The sequence below is a fragment of the Mus caroli genome, chromosome 11 (genome assembly GCF_900094665.2).
Source record: "Mus caroli chromosome 11, CAROLI_EIJ_v1.1, whole genome shotgun sequence".
Taxonomy (NCBI): Eukaryota; Metazoa; Chordata; class Mammalia; order Rodentia; family Muridae; genus Mus; species Mus caroli.
In genome coordinates this window covers 33751518-33756981 of record NC_034580.1, presented here as the reverse complement: position 1 = coordinate 33756981, position 5464 = coordinate 33751518, and the positions used below count along the sequence as shown (strand labels likewise).

General features: G+C 38.2%; 1 pseudogene; it reads right to left on the bottom strand.

Annotated features, from left to right (window-relative positions):
* Positions 1–1420: 1420 nt before the first annotated feature.
* LOC110305780 lies at positions 1421–2516 on the bottom strand (annotated as a pseudogene).
* Between the last annotated feature and the right edge of the window lie 2948 nt (positions 2517–5464).

The following is a 5464-nucleotide window of genomic DNA, read 5'->3' as shown; positions in this document are numbered from 1 at the left end:
AGAAGAGAAGAGAAGAGAAGAGAAGAGAAGAGAAGAAGAAATAAACCCTGTTGCCCTCCTGAGCTCCCATCTTCTTAAAGTTCTCCTCCATGAGATCAGTTTCCCAAGCGACACATAAGGCCCCAGTTGTTTTCCTTTTCTCTTCCACATATGTTCCAACAAAAGCAGTTCCAAACTTTCTCTCTAATCTATACCTGTTCTCTGAGAAAACCCCACAGCAGCTTCCATGCTTGTCCCCATTAGGTTATGTTAGGCTCCATGTTTCTGGCCTGGTTAACAGTATTCACATCCATACACTCTTATTCTTTCCAGGAGATGTAGGATGCCATTTTGAAGCATTTTCTAGTTCTGTACAGATGACCAAGAGATATATAGGTACATGATCTATCCTATGCCTTACCTCTTATTCCTTCTCCAAACCTCAAGCACCTCTAAATGTCTAGGGTTTTTAGACCTTCTCCTCTGTTGCTTTGCCATGTGTAATATTGTTCTCCTTTAATTTTTAATTAAAACTATTTTAAAATTTCATGAGAACACTGTATTTATGTCATTTATACCTATCCTTTTCTCACTTCAAGTCATCATGTACACCTTAACCTTCTCATAAATATGTAATTGTTTCAGATTATTATAGTTACATACATATACATGTATTGTACACACTTATACAAGCATACACACGCATGTGCACATGCACACACACACACACACACACACACAGCATACTGAGTCCATTTAGGGCTAAACATCTATCCGTGAGCTAGTCCCTGAACTTATATGTCATATAATAAATAACCTATACCTAACACTCAGGAAAAATTATAAGAGAACACAATGATTGTAAGAATCAGATGATCAGGATGCCTGATGCTAAGTAAGGTCTTCCCAACATGGCAGGGAAACTACAGCCATGAAATGTTAACAATAAGACCTGCATAGGGACACCAGAAGTTGACATCCTGTCTCTGTTAGGGTAATTTTCCCAGGGTTTGAAGCCTAGGTGAAGAACTACAGGCAGTTAGGACTGCAAAGAGGACGATTCAGTATTTTGGGGTTTTTTTCTTTTTTTAAAAAAAATTTAAAAATTCCTTAATTTTTTATTCCTGGTACCACTACCACAATTTGCAGGGCAATATACCTGATGTAATGAAAAGAAAAAGACAAAGACAAAGCTACAACAGATAAAAGACCTCAGGAATGTACATCTAATTGACACTACATTGCATTAATCAATAGCTGCACTTTTTGCAAACTGTGGCTATGACAGTCCTGAACCAGAAGGGTTTCCTGTTTAAGCTGCAGTAACTTTTCTGACTATGGATCATCGTTCCTTCTGTGGCAGATTTTCACAGTTCCTCTAATGCATCGGGGAAGACTGTCTCAAAGTAACCTGCAGCTTTCCTGACAACTCCTTGCTCTCTCTCCTGCTAAGAACTGTAGCCGTTTCTGTTTTATTTTAAAACCTTCTGCTACCATATCCACCACTTCCACCTCGAGATCCATAGCCACCACCATAGGGACTGCCTGAGCTTCTTCCACCAAAACTGCCCCCCTTCATGGGTCCACAATTTGATTGTTGCTGTCCACTATAATTTCTAAAGTCACTATAGTTTCCACCACCACCATAGTTACCCCCACCAAAGTTTCCTCCTTCATTGTAACCATCGTATCCTCCTCCTCCTCTACCATATCCATCACCCTGGTTTCCATATCCTGGTTCACAACCTCCATAACCTCCTCTACTGCTGTAACCAAGACCACCACCATAGTTGCCACCATCACCTCCAAATCCATTATATCCACCATCACCACCTCCATAACTACCTCTGCTGCCACCACCTCCACCACAATAGCCACCTCTTCCACCAAAGTTTCCTCCACCACCTCCAAAGTTTCCTCCATGAGCCATAAAGTTGCCAGATCCACCTCCACAACCTCTCTGTGATCCAGCAGACTGCATCTCTTGTTTAGAAAAGGCCATTTTCACTTCACAATTATGACCATTAATAGTGTGGTATTTCTGAACAACAATGTTATCAACTGTGTCATGATCATCAAAAGTTACAAAAGCAAATCCTCTCTTTTTCCTATTCTGTCCTATCCTATTCCATAACCTCTATAGTTTCAATCTTGCCATACTTTTCAAAGTCGTCTCTCAGATTATATTCTTCTGTATCCTCTTTAATACCACCAACAAAAATTTTCTTCACCGTTAAATGGGCACCAGGCTTTACAGAATTCTCTTCAGAAACAGCTCTCTTTGGTTCCACCACACACCCATCAACCTTGTGTGGCCGAGCACACATTGCAGCACCCACCTCTTCAACACAAGAGTAGGTCACAAAACCAAAGCCTCTGGAACGTTTTGTTTGGGGATCTCTCATTACCACACAGTTTGTAAGTGTCCCCCATTTCTCAAAATGTTCTCTTAAGCTATCATCTGTGGTTTCAAAGTGCAGACCACCAATCAACAGCTTCCTCAGCTGCTCCGGTTCCTTTAGATCATGGCCCTCCATTTTGAGACCAGACTTGCCTCTTCCAACTCGAGTTCAATATCTCAGTATTTTCTTTTTCACAGTGTTTTGGTTAAGCATTCCATTCTGCTTGTAATCTCTCATTTTCTCAATCTGATTCCCTTTCAATGTTCTTTTCCCTCTATGAACATATATCTATCCCATTTTTTACCATATAGTGGTTCAGTTTTTATCTGTTCTTAACTATCCTATATAATCCCTAGCAACTTACTTGAGGCTTGGCAATATGATTTACTCCTGTTTGTTCCCTTGTGTATAGTAAGTACAGGAACACTGTATCTTTCAGAAAATGAACACATAAATGATCAGGGCCACACAGTAGATGCTATGCAAATTCAGGCTAATTGCCACCTTATTTCACTAAATCATGGGTAGACAAATAATAATAAAATAGGAAAAGTCAACTCTAGCCTGTAAGTTAAGGATGTTGGGACCTGTAAAGAATGTTTGTTTTTCAATTGTTAATAAAAGACTATTTTATCATAGAGAAAACAGCAAACAGGAAACCATAATGAGCACATTCAGAAACAGAACTGTCAACCAAATAAGATAAATGTCACCCAGGAAAATCCGTGAGTCACATTCCTTACTTAAAGCTCTATCTTGTCCTCTTTGTAGCACTCACATTTGCTCTGTAGGTTTGATAACTACATGAAAATTTAAAATTATGTAATAGTTTATTAGTCAAATAATGCTAGAAGAAATTGAAATGTCCTTTATACAATGTAATAATTGAACAGCAATATTTAGTGCACATTAAAGTTTAACTTCAAAATCCCATAGCCCTGTCATTGTTTTTTGTGGGGTTTTTTTGTTTGTTTTTTTTTTTTTAACTGAATTCTTTCCCACAGAGTGCAATTGAGGCTTCTTCAGAAAATGCTTGGAATCCCACTTTCTTAATATTATTTGTAAATGTTATAAACAAACCTTTTAATAAGGAGAAAAATGTACAAAACAAACATGATAGCTATAATGACTAGCTTTATTTTAACTTGACACAACATAGCATCATCAAAGAGGAGGAAGCCTCAATTGAGAAGAGAGATCAAGCTTTGGGCAGGGAAGACTCATAGGGTATTTCCTTAATTAGTGATTGATGGAGGAGGCTCTAGGTTGATGGTACTGGGCTCTAAAAAGTTGCAACCTAACAAACTATGAAAAGTAAGCAGTAAACAGCATCCTCCATGGCTTCTCCATCAGCTCCTGCCTCTGAGATCTGGCCCCGCTTGAGTTCCTGTCTTGACTTCTCTTGATTATGAGCTGTAATATGGAAGTGGAATCAGAATAAAGCTTTTGCTCCCCAAGTTTCTTTGGTCATGGTTTTTCATCACAGCAATATTAACATTAACTAAAGATCTTTGAACCCTAAAAAGCTAAACTCTCCCGTCCTGGTTTGGTTCTACCCACCTAAGAATATGGCTAGTTGGAATCTGACCTAAGATTATGGCTAGTTGGAATCTGACCTAAGAATATGGCTAGTTGGAATCTGACCTAAGAATATGACTAGTTGGAATCTGAGAATGTGATGTTACTTAGCATTGGAATCGTTGCCTGTGTGAATAATGTAAGAATATGATGATAGCAGCGCCCCAGATTTAAGCATTCTCCAATTAAAGGCAGAAATGGATATGAAATATATGAGAGATAAAAGAGAAATTCATGGGAAGAAAGAAATAGAAATGCCAAGAGGCAACAAATTCAATAGTAAGGCCAGGAAGGAGTCTGCCCAAAGTTGTTCACCAGAACACTGGTCCTGCCACAGCCTTGAAGTCTGATGTGTGGTGAAGAACACATGGCTGTTGTTTTAAGATGTCAGCTTGTGGTTGTCACAAATACCTTTGTAAACTAAATACAACACATAATATAAATAAATAGATAAATATGCTACACTGCATATAGAATCTACATGAACATAACGGCAAACCATTTTTTTTTAAAACACAATATCACAGGAAGCTGAGAAAGAATAGAAATTGCAAATGCTGCCTGGAATAGTATTTTAAACATCTTGTTTAAAATTAAGAATGATTCAGTAAAAGTGGTATGAATTATAAGAACAAATGGAATAATTTGTTTTGTAAATTGCATTGTGACACTATTTTCTCCAGACACAAAGAAACAATAGAAAGATTCAGTAGGCTTGTGGGGGAGGAGAAGGAATGTGTTCCCAGTACAATGTTTTCATTTTTTCAGATAAAGCTACTATAAGCCAAAATCTGGTGTGATTATTCAAATGGTAAACACCAGCAAGAGGGATGGGCCAGAGTAGTGAAAAGGAAAAAAAATATTAACCACAACCTATTGAGGTAAATTGCTTGTGCTACCGGAGAGGACAAATCTGGTTTAAAACACTTTGTATATCAAAATGATACTTAAAAATAATATATACGGGCTGGAGAGGTGGCTCAGCAGTTAGGAGCACTGACTGCTCTTCCAGAGATCCTGAGTTCAATTCCCAGCAACCACATGGTGGCTCACAACCATCTGTAATGGGATCTGATGCCCTCTTTGGGTGTGTCTGATGACAGCTACAGTGTACTTTAAAATATATATATATATACCCTTAAGCATAACTTAAAATAATTTGCATCATGGTGGAACAGTCTGGAGAAATTTTGAAACAAATTGATATGTTTAATTGCTGGATAACAGCCAGGTACAGACCAGACATGAAATTTTCTTATGAAAATAATCATTTTCAAGAAAAAATAATAAAAACTCAGACCCTCATGTCTGGAGATTATCCATACACACACACACACACACACACACACACACACACAAACATGTCATATATTTTATGTGAGTTCTCATGTCTATTATATGATAAGGACCAGACAGGGCACCGTGTTGCACTTGAGTAGTGTGCCATGATAATGGAGTACCTATGTCCTGGAACTCATTCTATAGACCAGGCTGACTCAGAAATC